Source organism: Tursiops truncatus, chromosome 16 (assembly GCF_011762595.2).
Source record: "Tursiops truncatus isolate mTurTru1 chromosome 16, mTurTru1.mat.Y, whole genome shotgun sequence".
NCBI lineage: Eukaryota > Metazoa > Chordata > Mammalia > Artiodactyla > Delphinidae > Tursiops > Tursiops truncatus.
In genome coordinates this window covers 52,130,448-52,148,201 of record NC_047049.1, presented here as the reverse complement: position 1 = coordinate 52,148,201, position 17,754 = coordinate 52,130,448, and the positions used below count along the sequence as shown (strand labels likewise).

Sequence of the window (17,754 nt, the reverse complement as noted above, 5' to 3'; positions counted from 1 at the left end):
ATAGGGTAGGCAGGGGAAACATAAGGAGGAACAATGGACGTTTTTGTGTTTTCAGTTTTTTGTATCTCCAAGATCTGTTCATTCATTCTAATTGTCTAGAATCTACCTACTGTGAACTGACAGAAATCTGCATAAATAGTACATTGAGAAGTGTTACAGTTACCTATTGCTGGGTAATAAACTACATCAAAATTTGTGGCTTAAAGCAACAACGTGTTATTTTCTCTCAGGTTCTGTGGGTTGACTGAGCTCAGGCGGCAGCTTTCACTTGAGTTATCTATTGAGACTTCAGTGAGATGGTGGCTGGGGCTGCCGTCATCTGAACGCTTGACTGAGGTGGATGAAGACGTGGCTCGCCCAGGACAGGTAGTCAAACGCTGGCTATTGGCTTGGAGCTGAATTGGGGTGGTTAACCAGAGGACCACATGTGGCCCCTTCCTGTGGCTTGGACTTCTCACAGGATGGTGGCTGTATCCAAGAAGAACTGTCCCCAAATCAAGCATTATAAGAGGCTTAGGAAGAAGCTGTAAAGCCTTTTCTGACCCTACCTTAGAACTATAATAACATCACTTTTTAAAATTAGAATCAGTCATGCGAATCACTGAGGTATCTCTGATTTAAGGGGAGATGACCTAGATTCCAGCTCCTAAGGTGACAAGCAGCACGCACAAAAACGTAGAGAAGAAATCGATGGCAGCCATCTTTGCAGACTCGCCGCGAGAAGTTAATTATGATTCTATGGCTTCCATACCTCGGGGAAATAATTTTTATAAATAATGCAAACAGACTGACCCTTCTTTGTGAATGACAAAGTAAATATCAGGCACAACTTTTAAATGGTGGTAGCTCCCAATCCCCAGGTAATTCCTGAATTTCCCTTCCTCCCATTAACACTCAAGCTACATGTCTAATATCACTTGCTCTCTCCTTCCGCTGTGCCAAATATACTTACTGACCACCAAATCCTTCCTTTAGTTCCTTGCATTTCTACCATCCTAACAGTAAAGCGAGTGGCCTGTGTTTAAGGATAAAACCTACATTCCCTACACCAAATTTATAACAGGCAAAGCTCCAAGAAATTTCATGGTCTTGCCTTCCTCAAACACAAGCTCAAGCTGCCTTCTTTTTATTTCTCTAACACAGCAGGATTCAGTAGCTCCTTTAGCCCTCAAGCCATTGCTGTTGAAAGTTGAACAAATGAAGGAATAAATGGGCTTTCAAATCCCTCTAAGAAACAGTATAGCCCTCTTCTTACATAGGCTTCTCCCCAAATCTTTGTCCTTCCTCCATGTTTAATTTCCCTGTACCTTGAATAGACTTTGTTATTGGTTGAAATATCTTTCTTCAGTTTCTGATCCCATTTCAATTGAAATAACTCCTCAGATCATAAGGCCAGCCTAATGATATAGTGAAAATCACCTGAGACTTTCATGAACACCGTCCCACACACTGATATTTGCTCTCCTAAAGGCGATATATTGTTAAGTGGAGTCAGCTGAGGCCCTAGAAAATAATTTCTATTCCCACAGATGTCAGATTATATCCAATAGATGCAAAAGGACCTTGGCTGAGTAGTGGCCCCTATACACAGAGGATTTAAATAAGATTCCTCTGCATTCCAGAGCAAATCCCCAAAACATATTTTGATGAATAGATTTCCACACAATCTGGAATTTTCAGAGGTTCTCAGGATAGAACTCTGCCCATGATAAGTTGATTCTTAAAACTTAAGAACATGAATAAATATGCTCAGGTTTATGAAATAAATGCTTATTTTTACCACCACCAGACTTAACAAGCAGAAATCTTGACTGAGATTCTTTCTAAATATAGGTGGTATAGCTACTCAAGTCATAGTCTAAGTTAAATAAGATCTTAAAAGAACTTGAGATCCTAGGAAACTTGAGACTGTGTCACCATCCTATTATACATCTCTTCACCTGTGCAAATAGAACCATAAACATATGACTTCATAAGGCACTTAATAAAATACTATAGGCAGAGAATTTCCCCTTGAATAAAGATATAATCAATAAATAAATTCTTCAAATCAAGAATACAATATCGAAAGAGCTGAGGTAGGAAGAAATTCTTGAACTTTTTCCTAAGGTTGCCTCTAATACTCAGGATATGAATGTGAAAACCGAAACTCCAAAACTAGCTACCTACTCCTACCCTCCGCAACACACACAGCTTAACATCTACATTATAATCTATATTAGCAGGATGTTACTATTCCATTTATTCCATTATTTTCATTAGCATAATTTTACCATTCCAGGAAACTTTTGTGCAGGCAAATAACTTCATTCTTCATTACAAGACTTTCTGCAAACTTTAGAATTTCCCCTCAGAAGGAAGTATCAACAGATACTTTAGGTCTTCAGATGTTTTGAATCCCTCACCTCAAAATCTTCAGCTTGCTATTTCCAGCAGTTCTAAACTGTTATAGCATGATCTTTTCCCAATCCCAATCTAGTCCTCTCATTGAAAGACTCAGTTTAAACTAAACTTATTTTCAACAAATTTGTCCTGCCATTTCTCCTCTGAGAACTACAGAGCTCTGTGGAGGTGGTGTTTTCCTTCACTGAGATAAGTAATTCATTCAGTTTGCTTTATCAACATGTTGTGTTGGTGATGTGTAGAGCATTAGCATTCAATGGAAGGTAGTGCTCAGACCCCTGAAAACTAACCTGTCAAACTAGAGGGGAGTAAAGTTGGGGTGGGCCTGCAAATATGGCAGAAGGAGGTCAAAAATGTGGCTACTATATTCTCCTCTATCCCAGCCCCATAAAGGATGTGTTCAAAGGTATCCTATACTTCTTGAAATATGGAGGTCAGATCCTGGCTTTGGGGCTTTTTAAAACCCCCTGAGTCCTCTAGATTTTGCAGACTGGCAATGTCTGGGAACTCATCTTCCCTGGTGTTTCCAGTTGATGACAAATTGAAATTATAATGGAGTGATGGCAGTTCAGGCATACAAAAACGGGCTTGGGCGGCCATTGACGATCTGGTCTCAGATTCATCTTTGTATCACTGAGAACTTGAACTTTCTTTGAACTGTACCAAGGATACCACCAGCCATATTCAGAATAGTTCCCAGCTGCAACCTTATGGTCTCAAGTTCTCTCCTTGTAACTATGCAACCATTTCAGACCCTAACCAACCCTAACTTAACAAACATCCTTACTTCTCGCCAGCTCCAATTATAATTCTTGATAAACAACTCATGTAACTGACTGTAACTTTGCTTTTTTTTTTGGCTGTGCTGGGTCTTAGTTGAGGCACATGGGATCTTCGTTGCGGCATGTGGGATATTTAGTTGTGGCAGGCGGGCTCTTAGTTGTGGCATGTGGGATCTAGTTCCCTGACCAGGGATCAAACCCAGGCCCCCTGCATTGGGAGCACGGGGTCTTATCCACGGGACCACCAGGGAAGTCCCAACCTTATGCTTTTCGCCTTTATAAGCCTCCCCTATTTTGTAGTTGGGTGGAACACAATCCAAGTGCTTCTTGAACCTGTGTCTCCTGGGCTGCAGGCTGCAGTCCTAATAAACCCCAAATAGGCATCTTTGTATTTCAATCAGGTCTCCATTTCTGAGATTTTGGTTAATACAGGTCATTGCAGATACATACACACACACACACACACACACACACACACACACACACACACACACACACACACACACACACACACACACACACACACACACACGGGGCGGGACAGGGAAGGTGGGGCAGGGAAGGCGGGGCAAGCATAGGTTGTTCCTATTCTTATTCCCCCACTCACCTTGAAACAAGACAAACACTTGGCACAACTCAAAAACTGATTCAAACCCTTAACACATTAAAATATGGATATTTTACTGAAGATTTATCCCATGGGTAGATGGGGAAGAAAAGGTATAACACACAGCACAGACTTAAAATCCTTATTAGACATATTCATTCTTTCATCCTCAAAGTTCTTAACATGAGCAAATCACACCTTCTCTCTCTTTTCTGTCCCATTTAATATATAAACCTAGCCCTTCCTACCTCTTAGCAAAACAAAAGCCTCCAATTAACTAAAACCCTCCACACTTGGAATGCAATGTATGGCAGAACCTACAGGTACTCCAGCCAGAGCAAAAGGGAAGGTCTCACCTCCGCAGAAGAGTTTATCACAGAATTTACCCCAAATTTCACATACACATTCCATTTATATAATATTCAAATTGCTAGGCCTCTGCAATTGAACTTTGACTAAATCCAAAATATATGTGTACTGAAAACTGAAGCAATATTCGAGCAGAGAAAGAAGTTTTTAATCAAGGAGAAGTAGCAGGAGGCTATGGACAAATATTCAGTGACCTGGAAAATTAAAATGAGGATTAATTTCAACCAACAACCTTGTGTGTGTGTGTGCGTGTGTGTGTGTATGAGAAAGAGAGAGAGAAAGATTTAATTTGTGAAAAGCTAAATATCTTTGCACTAGTTTCTGAGGTAATTTGCTTGTTTGTTCTGCCACATGAGAAAATGATAAGTGATTTGCATTTAGGGCATAAAATTGAACACTGAATAAAGATAATAATAGATATATCATATACATGTGTGAGAGACATCTACATTGACATTTAAAATGTATGATATTTTTGATGTGTCCCTAAATTTTGATGTGTTATTTAAATGAGAAAGACCACTGGAATTTAGAATAATTTGGGAAGGGGAAAAAGCCATTTGGTGAAGGGGCTAAATCTCTGGGTTTAGAGAAGAAACAAGGTGTAATATTAGCTCTTTCACTGACTAGTTGCATAAGTTTGGCCTAATCTCATCCCCAGTTAAAACCTCTGGCTTTTTTTCCCATCAAAATGAAGAGGTTGAGTTAAGATAAGGCTTTAGCCCTATTCTACCTACGGACATCCTGGGTTTATAATTGTTTTGGAAAGTATGGCTGTGGCCAAAATTCACATTAATTTTATACAAAAAGGTAATCACAGTGTTTGAGATGCATTGATTTAGGAGTGGCTTGACAATAATTTGGTTGGTTTTCTGTTATTGTTGCTGCTGCTGTTGCTGCTATTGTTCTGGGAAAGCAAATTTTCTTTGCTGATCGTCACTGTTCTGAGGTGTATGCATCAAATAATAGGCAGTTTTCAAGCCTCTTTGACAGGTGCAATTACATGCACCCAGACACCCACACGAATAAGCCTGATGAAGTCAGACATCTGTTTTCCTACACATGCTGCTCTCATCCCACTAGTACCTCATGATATTCTTTTCCCTAGTGAAGAGTGAGAAATGGTGAGCTCTCAGGAATTAATCCTGTATCAGTCCTCAAGCAGACGAGCCAACTACCATGGCCACAGGCAGTCACAGAGACATGGGCGGACCACTGTATCTTGTATCCTGTATCTCACAGAGGAGATACAGATAGGACAGTGCTAGGCCAGTCAAACTACAGGGAGGAATTGTTGGATATTACCTCCAGAATTTACCCTAAAAATCTGAGTTACCTGCCTGTATATATCAAAGACATTCTACCTAGTGCAGGAAGGCTTAAGGATTTAAACAAAAGTGAAATTGTCGCTACAGTGGGCTTTCACGAGCAATGGAGACAGTAAAGAACACAAAATCATGAGTTCCAAGAGAGGCTGACCAAAAGGAGTGGATGAACTAGTTGACCATGAGAAAATAAACCTGCAGAGAAAGCATTAACCCTTTGCTCTTGACACTCAGCTTTGTTCCCCTTAGAATTGCACCCCAATGACTGGCCTTGTCCTGGGCTCCGGCCATTCTCATGGAAGAGATGGGCAGTGGAAGGCATTACTGTTGCACAATCTGAGACAATGAGGACCACAAGAGGCTTGTTAACACAAGGGTTGGATTATGCTTTCACTAGATATTAATGTCATCCATTTCATAATTATTTCTACTGTTTTGAACAAAATGGAACATAAATATTCCTTGCTTAGTATATCTGATTTGTACACTGTTGGTATATATCTATCAATGAATTGTATATGCAATCATATCCCCCCAATGCCTAATTAATAACATCATCCGTTTGGTGGGTTTTGAAGCTCCCAAAACGGAAATTTTGCTTCTTTTCTTCTCTTTCTCTCTCTCATAACCAAAATATTGGCTATGACAATATTTACTATCATCTAAAATATTATATTGGCTACATTCTACATGATAAGCTGACAGTAATATTTAAAGAGATAATTCTATATAAATGGATGATTCACAGGAGGTTTCTGTTTGAATCCTCTATAGTACATGTCTTCTAGAGTGTGATTTTAATTCATTATTTTATTCAACAATTGTGTGATATGTTTCAGGTACTGTGGTAGCTGTTAGGTAGGCAGTACTAAACAGAGTTGCTATTCCCCTACCGTCATGACATGTACTGACTATTGGGATAAATGTTTAAAGATCATTACACAAAAATGAATATATAATTTTAATTTTGGCTGTGTGTGTAATTGTCATCCAGTATTTAATATTAATCAACCCTTATGGAGTGCATTCTAGATGTCAAGCACTGAGGAAACAAAGGTAATAAAACCTAGACCAGCCTTCAGCAGTCTTACGGCCCAACTGGAGATGGAGAATCACATATTTACATTGTTGAAAGCATAGTAGAGCAAAAATATTGGAGACATCTAAAGACGTTGGTTGTATTTGTTTCTGAGAGGCTGGGCTATTATTGTATCTTCTGTCTAGCTTATTGCATATTCTTCATTTTCTATATTCCACAATTCTTGATTGAAGTATAATAACTGTTTGAGAATCCATGATTGCAGTGGTCAAATAAATGGTGACAATAATAAGCAGTGTATGACATCAGTTATGGGAAAGAGTCAATGGCTGAAGTGTAATAGAAAAAAGTATGAGGACTTCCCTGGTGGTCCAGTGGCTAAGACTCCACGCTCCCAATGCAGGGGGCCTGGGTTCGGTCCCTGGTCAGGGAACTAGATACCACAGGCTGCAACTAAAGATCCTGCATGCCACAACTAACACCTGGTGCAGCCAAATAAAGAAAGAAATATTTTTTTAAAAAAAGAGGATGTAAAATTTGGCAAAAATGATATATAAGTTACTAAAAGACAAGTTGGTATATCTTGATTGAACAATATGATCAAGAAAGCAGAGAGGAGGAAAGCATATTCCAAACATGGGGCTCAGCATGTGAATAAGACCTGAGAATGGAATTTTAATGGTAGGATCTAGAATGCCTTCAATATGAGTTTCAAGTTTATGAAAGAGAACAGCTGGATTTGAGCAAGGGAAAGTAGACTGTGGATAGCTCATGGAGGGCCCCCCAAAACTGTGATTATTTAAACAGTGGAGAATCATTAGGGTTTGAAGAAATTGATTCTAATTACTATTTATCTAGGTAATTCTAGCAATAAAGAATAGAATAGAATAGAAGAAGGGGATGAGCTGGGTTTGGGCGCAGCTACTGGATACTGCAGGTGTAATTGCTCTGAGTTCTTGTGAGGGGATCTCAATAGAGGAGTAGCGCTAAAATTAAGAAGGAAGGAATAGATGCGACAGTTGTGATTCAGAAATAGCTGATAGAAATTACTAACTACTTAAGTATGTTGAGGATGTGAGAAAAAGGTCAACAGTGACTTTAATACATCAAGCTTGAGTGACAGGGACAGTGCTGTATCTTAGAACAGAGTTCAGAGGATTAGACAAGTTGGAAGAAAGAGAATGAGTTCTTTTTTAGGTCTATTTTGAGAGTGAAGCTATAGCAGTGATGGCCAGGGAGACAGTACCTTTTGATTCTCAGGAAAGAAGTGAGAGTAATATATTTAGATTTGAAAGAATATAATCATGTTGGTGGTAATTTGATAATTAAGCTCTTTTTTGGAAACTTTCATCTTTGTATCCCATAGCTTTTAACACAATTCTTAAACATGTTAGCAATGTAATATGATTACCTAGTGAAAAAAATTAATAGATGCCTGAAATCTCACAGGAAGAGTATATAGACTTCTATAAGCAGAAAATTGAAAATTGATTTCTGGTGGAGGTATATATTTGTGGGGTAGGGACCAGACCAGAAGCCTAGAAGAAGTACATTAAAAGATGGTAGGAGAACTAAATCATTAGAGAAATGCAAATCAAAACTACAATGAGGTATCACCTCACACCGGTCAGAATGGCCATCATCAAAAAGTCTACAAACAATAAATTCTGGAGAGGGCGTGGAGAAAAGGGAACCCTCTTGCACTGTTGGTGGGAATGTAAATTGATACAGCCACTAAGGAGAACAGTATAGAGATTCCTTAAAAAACTAAAAATAGAAGTACCATATGACCCAGCAGTCCCACTACTGGGCATATACCCTGAGAAAACCGTAATTCAAAAAGAGTCATGTACCACAATGTTCATTGCAGCACTATTTACAATAGCCAGGACATGGAAGCAACCTGAGTGTCCATTGACAGATGAATGGATAAAGAAGATGTGGCACATATATACAATGGAATATTACTCAGCCATAAAAAGAAACGAAATTGAGTTATTTGTAGTGAGGTAGATGGACCTAGAATCTGTCATATAGAGTGAAATAAGTCAGAAAGAGAAAAACAAATACTGTATGCTAACATATATATATATGGAATCTTAAAAAAAAGAAAAAAAGGTTCTGAAGAACCTAAGCACAGGACACAAATAAAGACGCAGACATAGAGAATAGACTTGAGGACACGGGGAGGGGGAAGGGTAAGCTGGGACAAAGTGAGAGAGTGGCATGGACTTATATATACTACCAAATGTAAAATAGCTAGCTAGTGGGAAGCAGCCACATAGCACAGGGAGATCAGCTCGGTGCTTTGTGACCACCTAGAGGGGTGGGATAGGGAGAGTGGGAGGGAGATGCAAGAGGGAGGGGATATGGGGATATATGTATACGTATAGCTGATTCACTTTGTTATACAGCAGCAACTAACACAACAATGTAAAGCAATTATACTCCAATAAAGATGTTAAAAAAAAAAGATGGTAGGAGTGTAAAGTAAAGAGAGGGTACAGCTAAGGAAGCTAAGCTAAGGGAGTAAAAAATACTAAGGGAAAAAATGTGGAAAATAAAGAACTCCATAGAGATCAAAGAGAAAGAGAATAGAAACTAGATCATAGTTTTAGCATAAAGGAGCTTTTTGTGGCCACGTAAAAAGCTGGTGATTTTAATGAGAGAAAACTATTGGAAGCTGGATTGTAAAGGAATTTGAGAATGAGTAAATTCTGAGAATGCAGAGACAGTCAGGAGGAAAACTTCCTGATTCAGAAGTCTAGGGTGAAAGAAAACAGAGATAGTAATGATGATTGCTCCAAGTAGTATGAGGGTTGAGGGAAAAATATGTATGAAGTTAGAGATTTCAGCATAAAAACAGAAAGAAAGCAGGATAGCTTTTTTTAAGACATTTTTTCACTCTTCAGTTTATTTAAACCTAGTGGTTCTCTGCCTTATTATGCTGTATATCTCATTACATTTCCATCATTAGTTAGTTTTTTTAATTTAAAGAAATTTTATTTAATTTATTTATTTTTGGCCGTGTTGGGTCTTCTTTGCTGCACGCAGTCTTTCTCTACTTGCGGCGAGCGGGGGCTAGTCTTCATTGCGGTGCTCAGGCTTCTCGCTGCGGTGGCTTCTCTTGTTGTGGAGCATGGGCTCTAGGCACACCGGCTTCAGTAGTTGTGACGCGCGGGCTCAGCAGTTGTGGCTTGTGGGTTCTAGAGTGCAGGATCAGCAGTTTTGGTGCACAGGCTTAGTTGCTCCGCGGCATGTGGGATCTTCCCGAACTGGGGATCGAAACCATGTTCCCTGCATTGGCAGGCAGATTCTCATCCACTGCACCACCAGGGAAGCCCCTCCATCATTAGTTATTAACGAAAACAGCAAATGCACTGACTTTCCTTCTGCTAATTCTACTGATCCTGTAATCTGCTTGAAGTGTTAAACTGATTCACTCTAATTCCATGGGATGGATTATACTGGAAGAGAATAAACTGATTAGTTAAAGAAAGAGAAAGACCTGGAAAACTGAATAACAAACACATTTTTTCTTTTTACTCAGTAATATTTGGTTAGCTGTAACTGATGCTTGTTGTGCAAAAGATCTTGAAATCCTGCTTTATTAACTTTAATGGGATTAGTGGAATTGGTAAGCGTTATTTAAGGTTTTGCCTCATTTACTGTGACTTAAGAAACAAGAGGTGCATCGGACAAATCCTAAGCACTTTACCAGCGGCACTGCCATATAAGGCAAATACAGCTAGCCAGTTCTCACACTGTGATATTCAATAATTTTTCCCTGATATGTGTGTGTGCTTTATGTATGTGGATAATATGTGTGTATGATAAGGGCATTTTGAAAATTGCAAAGCACTTTTAAAAAATGTTTTTACTTTATTCACTATAAATCATATTGTACAGATGAACTACTTGATCAAAACTATTGCACTAGTTGGTTGATGCTTAGATGTTTTTTCTTCAGTATATAAAACTTTTTGAATAAATGAATCAACAAATTTTACAGAAGAAGACATATGTTAACTTTTCTTTTAAGTCTGAGGTTCCCAAGCAAGGCCTATTAAACTAGGAAGCAATCTTGGAAATAATAATAATAACAATAATAAATTTTATAACACCTTATAATTTTAAAATAATTTGATAGTTACATCTTTTCTAAACCCATGATCTACAAAATGAAAATGAAACTGACATAGATAAAATACCTTATTATTATAGCATCAAGGAAATACAAAACAACACTAATCACCTGCTGCAACTATGCAACTTTATATATTTATTCAAGATTGATTTGTAAGGAGGCAAAAGCAATGCTCTTATTTTATTGGCTTTTCTTCATCTGCAAAAGTATAGGGAAGAAATAAGATGAGTCAAAGAAATTAACAGATATTGGAAATGACTTCTCAAACTAAAAAATAAAGTCAGGTCTTGTATTTACATATTTATCAATGACTCTACAAGTAGTCTGTACATTTTTATTAGACATATACTTCAAAATGGTGAGTCAGACTGTGGAAAGCAATAATTATCCTGTAACTATCACACTAACAGTATGGAAATCAGTCCTAAATCTCTGGAAGACATTACACTCACATTCTATATTTGTGTTATGAACACCCATGAACCTGTTAACTGCTTGAAAGTTTGCAGGGTGCTTTTATCCACAGTCACCTTCAACAGAGACTCTATGGGATGGAGGTTAATTTGACCATTTCCAAACTGGAAGCAGATTCTAAGAGAGGTCACATGACTTTCCCATGGTCGCACACAGGCTGAGTGGTAGAAACAGGATTCCTGGTTGGGCCACAGGGTTCCCAAGCCAAGGCTCTCAGAGACCCTGAATAATGGGATGAGAAGATTCTAGAGAGCATAAGGATATGAATTCAAGCCTTAATTCCATCAACTGATGGGTGACCACGCATGCTTTACTATAAGTGTTGTTAAGCTCTTTACAGGTTCCTTGCTGTAGGGCTTTACTGAGGCTTAAATGAGATAATGTTTATGAAAGCACTTTTTAATATTAAAATTCTATAGAAATGTTATGAGTTGTGATGTATTTGCCAAATGGAAGCTGAGCTGATATTTGGAATGGCCTTGTGGGAATGTTTTCAATGGGGAAAGAAATTGCCTGTGAAACAGTTCTAATCACGAATGCAAATCCTGCTGGCAAATGTGGCAGATCCTGGGAAAGACACATCCAGATATTGTCTTTTTATCCCTCAAATGTCCCTGTGACTAAGGAAGTGGAGCAGCTGCTGCTATTACTATCACTGTTAGGATCATTATTCTCAGATTATTGATGGGAAAACCAAGAACAAGATAATGTGTGTGTCTGTCTGTCTGTCTGTGTGTCTGTGTGTGTCTGTGTGTAAGCCTGGCACATAGAAAACACTCAATAAATGGTGCTATTATTGCTGCTACTCTTTTTATGCTGTTCTATGCAAAGAGATCAAATTTTAGCTCTTCAAAGGTAATGTCCACGTTTGAATAGATGCCTTTGATACCAAATGACATTGTGGCAGAGAGATCTTTGGTTTAATTTGGCAATGTAAGTCACTGAATAAGCAGAATTACCCATAAATGTGACATGATAAAGAGGCAATAACAGTATTTTAAAATGTGGACTATAAGGTCTGTTGCTGGGAGATTTAGTCGATTATAAGTTCTAAAACTGGGAGTTTTCAGAGTAACAATAATAGTAATAATTAATACTGGCTGAGCTGTTATTTTGTGCCAGATATTTTGCATGTTCTCTGTGAGCATTATCTTACTGAAATCTTGCAAAACCCATACAATTGCATTGAATAGATTTATTGATGAAGAAACCAGGCGCACAGCTAGTAAGTGACTGACTCTGCCTGTGAACCCAGGTAGTCTGACTCCAAGTTGGAGCTCTTACAAAACCATGTTATTCTCCCTCCCAAAATTCTTTGAAGTTTAAACTGAATTAATGAGACTCTAGTGTATGGGGACATGGACCTAATGGATCCCCTTCTACACTCTGCTTGCCAGACTACTAGAGTCTAGGGCAAACAATGAAAATTACAGAAAAATATCGCTTTGATGTAGGACAATCATGATGATGAGGGCACTTAAGTCCATACAAGAGCATTTGAAATAATATTATTCAGTCCGATTATACGTGTGAGTCATCTTCAAATATTTAAAGGACTGTCAGATAGAAGAGAAATTGGTAATATATTCTTAAGTGATACTTTTAGGATTGTTGGTAGAACTTACACTGAGATGATGTCAGCTCTGAATACATGCTGGACGTTTCTTTAGAGCAAACCAAACAGATAATGAAACAGTCTGACTCCAGATGTCTCTACATCTAGTTTTGTGTTGCTGGTGGTGGTTAAGCCTCATTTCCTTAGCTGATATTATGGCAGAGCACATTGAGATATACAATGGGGATCTGACTAGACAACTTTAAAGTCTCTTACGGGAACTTCCCTGGTGGTCCAGTGGTAAAGAATCCACCTTACAATGCAGGGGACGCAGGTTCTATCCCTGGTCTGGGAACTAAGATCCCACCTGCCGCGGGGCAACTAAGTCCGCACGCCACAACTACTGAACCCGCTCGCCTCAACTAGAGAGCCTGCGTGCCGCAAACTACAGAGCCCTTGCACTCTGGAACCTGTGTGCCACAACTACAGAGCACCTGCGCCTTGGAGCCCGTGACAACTAGAGAGAGAAAAACCTGCACACCACAACTAGAGAGGAGCCCATGTGCCACAACGAAAAATCCCAGGTGCCGCAACTAAGACCTGATGCAGCCAAAAAAATAAACTAAATAAATAAATAATAAATCTTAAAAAAAAAAATGGAAAGTAGAACATATTTAAAAATAAATAAAGTCTCTTCCAGAATTTGGTTTCTGAGATTATAAGAAATGGCCAATTAGGTCTTAAAACTCAGTGCTTAGGACTGTGAACATGAGTATGTTCACAGACACCCTGAGTCAACTAAAATAATGATGCGCCTGTAGCCCTATTTGCTCCGTATTTCTGCCCATCCTCAAGGGCAAGGATGCTACTTTCCTACAAGAGAGGACAGGTTAATCTGCATAAGGAAAAAGTAGGTGAGTCATGAGAGTGTAATAGGGACATAGATACTGAAGGTTGAAGAGAAGTGAACCAGACCATCTGAGAGTTATTCAGATGGTAGAGAGGAAAATAGTTTGGTATAAGCTTATGTGACTAAAGTTAATATAGGAAATCCCTCTGATGTCCTTTGAGAAGCAAAAGTAAAGAATTGTATGTTTCTTTAAATACTTTTGGGTGGTAAACTATGTTTCCTCAAAATAACATCATTCTGGGGCTGAATCATCTTTTTGGTTTCCTAGGGTAACATGTTGTGGGACTAACATGCAGGATTTCAGCTCCAGTACCCAGCTATACTCAGTCAGGATGGAAGTCATCACTGTAAATGTGAGTCAAAGTGTATTTTCATCCTGAATGTTAAGCTGTTGGAACAATGAAACTGATGAGGATGAGTCCATCAAATCAGAAATTATGCAAAAATGTTGAAGAGTTCCTGAGAGGATGATAGCCTAGTACGATTTTCATAGTTTGTAAAAAGGCCCTATTTATTTCTTAAAATTTTAACCAAATACACAAACTTGTGTATGTTCTCTATAACTTAGGCAAAACTCAGCAAAGTACCTTACACATCATGAACTGTAAAGCTGAAGTGTATGGTTTGTTTTGTTTTATTTTTCCAAACTTCAATTGATATCACATGGATATCAAGAGAAGGTCTTACCTGTTTATCTGTTCAAGACTTCTGCTTTGCTTCCATGATCAAGATCAGATAATTTATCAGTTAAACAGACTCTGGAATGATGATGATATGGGTTACTTGTAACTTTAAAGTTAAGACATTAGTGATAGGTAGCATGCCAAGGGCTTAACATGATCTCAACATCTGTAATACCATTCATCGTATTATTAACAAATATACTCCTCCTCTCTCCCACGCCAGTGGGATGGAATATACTTCTCTGCTTGCTTTGGGTTTTGCCATGTAGCTTGCTCTGTGTCTTAGCTCTGGCTACCACAGCAAAGTACCTGAGGCTGGGTGGCTTAAACAGCAGAAATTTATTTCTCTTTCCCTTTCTTTCTTCCTTCCTTTCTTTCTTTCTTTTTCTTTCTTTCTTTCTTTTTCTTTCTTTCTTTCTTTCTTTCTTCTTTCTTTCTTTCTCTCTCTCTAGCTCTCCTCTCTCTCTCTCTCTCCCCCCTTCTCTCTCTCAAGCTCTCTCTCTCTCTCTAGCTCTCTCTGCCTCTGTCTCTCTGTCTCTCTCTAGCTCTCTCTGTCTCTCTCTAGCTCTCTCTAGCGCTCTCTCTCTCTCTAGCTCTCTCTCTCTCTCTAGCTCTGGGGGCAAGAAGTCTGAGAAGGGAGTGCCGGCATGGTTCAGTTCTGGTGAGAACTCTTCCTGGCTTGCATATGGCTGCCTTCTTACTGTGTCCTCACATGGCAGAGAGGGACAGAGAAACAGGGAGAAAGGTATCTCATGTCTGGTGTCATAAGGGCATTAATCCCATCATGAAGGCTCCACCCTTACGACATAATCATATTCCAGAGTCCCCGTCTCCAAATATTGTCACATTGGGGGTTAGGGCTTCTACATGAGAATGGGTGGAGGCATAATTCAGTCCACAGCACTCTGAGAAATCGAGTGCCACCACTGAGTGAAGATGTTAAGCGACACTCATGTGTACTTTTTCTCTCCTCCACACATGCTGTCCACTTTGAGAAGAACACAGCAAGACTGATGGTCCTAGAACCTGAGTCCCATTCACAACCTGTAGCACGATGAGGTAGCCAACCTGCAAAGCTACAAAGAAAACTTGCAGTTTATTGTTGGGATTAGGTGTTGCTGCCAAACAAACAAACAAAAACTGTCTAATCCATAGAACAGTGGTAAAGAGGCTCAGGCTCAGAGAGGAAGAAATGTCATTGCTTATATGCAAAAATCTTTCAGGAGCCATAAGACTGAAATTTTTCTGAAGAATACTGAAATGAATTCATGATAGTAATGGAATTCTAATGCCAAAAAATAACTTTATGACAGTAACAGGAATAAGTGTTCTGTATTTTTGTACTTGGGCTAAAAAACAGGAAGAATGCATAATATTTGGATGGGGTGCAGGATAAAACTTCTGGCTACTCACAAGCAGCTAGGTTGAATATGTTTGAGTGCATTTAATAGGAGTAGTTATGTTACTTTTGGCATAACAAATTACCACACATTTAGTAGCTTAAAACATTTGTCATTTCTTGTCTCACAGTTTCAGTGGGTCAGGAGTCTGGGCACAAGTGAGGTGGGTCCTGAGCTCAGACTCTTACAAGACTCACATCAAGGTGTTGGTTAGACTCTGTTCCCATCTGGAGGTTTGACTGGGGAAGGATCCACTTCTAAGCTCCTTCAGGTTGTTGGCAGAGCTCAGGGTCATACAACTTCAGATTTCATGGCAGCTTGATTCATCCAAGTGAATGAATGAGAGAGGGAGAGAGGGAGAGGGAGAGAGAGAGAGAGAATATGAATGAAGGTCTCTGCTACTTGGAGCCCCTAACTTCAGGGAAGGCCTGAATACTCTTAGTGATATTAACAAATGTGGTTTCTAGATATTACATAATGAAATTAGGCAACATTTGGAAGATCTATATAGCTCAGTGAATCAGTATTTTCCAAAGACTAATATCTTTTTGCTCTCACAAATTCATCAATGGATAAAAGATCATCCAAAGTAGATTATGAAAAGTTCATTGATAATGGTTTCAGATTCTACATTGCAACTAGTCTTTAAAAGACAACCGTTGGTTGAGTTTTGGAACAGTATCAAAGAATATCCACCATTACCAAAAAACTATGAAAAACACTTCTGCCTTGTCTTCTGCTTAGCGAGAGAGAAAAAAGAGCTGTAAAAAAAAATGCAACAATGCCAGTTGACTTATCTGTTCGTTTTGATTTTGGGAAAAAAATAATGTGTTAAATGTTACCACGTCATGAGTTTATTATCGTTATTTTAAAATAAAGCTATAAATACAAAAAAAAGCCTACCTGACTAGGTCAGGCCCACCCAAGATAATCTCCCTTTTAATTAACTCAAAACCAACAGGTTAGGAACCTTAATTATATCTGTAAAATCCTTTCATCTTTACCCTACCCTGAGAGTGACACCCCATCACCTTTGCCATATTGTATCGGTTAGAAGAAAGTCCCAGATTCCACAGCACAGAAGGGGAGAGGATGACACAGGGGTGTGACTCATCATGGGTTACCAGAGGGTATATCTGCCATGTCATTCAATAAACTATATTGGACTACATTATTACTCCAGAGAACTTCAAAGTTTTCCCATTTATAAAATCAAGCCAGGCGTGGGACAAAGGTAGATGTAGTGACTGGGAAGCAGGGATGAGTAATAAAGCTCAGACCTGAGGCACTATGAGGACATGAGAGAACTGAAATAAAGCAGATACGACTCTCTTAAAGAAACATCACCAAAAAGCCATGTCTGATTTAGTATGAATAAACAAGTTCCTCGATACCCATCAGAGCCGTACAAACGTTCCCAGAGGCAGAATCAAGACCAGGTTGGAAATAGCCCCTTCTAATCTGCTATCACTGTGGTGGAGCTGGTCAGGTGCACCTACGCATCTAGCCACTTACACTTCAGAGACCCCAGGAAGGATGGAAAGTGTGATTGCATTTCAGCATTGGCTAGGAGGGACATCTAGTGGCAGCTGGAAACTGGGAGGGTTGTCAACTGGTAAGCACATAACCTTGAGCAGGTTAATGCATAGAGATTCTGAGTGGGAGGTGCTGATGGTGTTCTGTCTGTTCTCCAGGAAGCCAGTCAGCCACCGATTTCAAGTTTTTAAAAAAGATATAAAAGATTTTTATAAGATTATAAACAAACCATACCTGGTAGTATCTTCAAAGGCATCTAACATTATTTACATGCATTCTCATAAAGAAGTGTGCTCTCATAGAAATAAGGGTAACTTCAATGAGCCACATTATATTTCTGTGTGTGTGTGTGTGTGTGTGTGTGTGTGTGTGTGTGTGAGAGAAAGAGATAGGAAGAGAGTCATCAAAGATTGATCGGGAGAACATTATGACATGGTAAAACATATATAGATGAAAGGAAGGAAGTAAAGGAGGAAGGGAGGGAGAAAGGAAAATGGGACTCGCGGTGCTGTAGCCATACCTCC

General features: G+C 39.1%; 1 long non-coding RNA gene across 2 annotated transcripts; it reads right to left on the bottom strand.

Moving 5' to 3' along the window:
• Positions 1 to 9,565: 9,565 nt before the first annotated feature.
• Positions 9,566 to 17,565, bottom strand: LOC141276754 (uncharacterized). 2 transcript variants are annotated; one of them, XR_012326745.1, is made up of 4 exons: positions 17,465 to 17,565; positions 15,892 to 16,011; positions 14,299 to 14,369; positions 9,566 to 9,822 (listed from the first exon to the last, which is right to left on the bottom strand). It is a non-coding gene; the product is annotated as an uncharacterized lncRNA (long non-coding RNA). The 2 variants fall into 2 exon arrangements; XR_012326746.1 differs by having other exon boundaries at positions 9,566 to 9,800.
• Between the last annotated feature and the right edge of the window lie 189 nt (positions 17,566 to 17,754).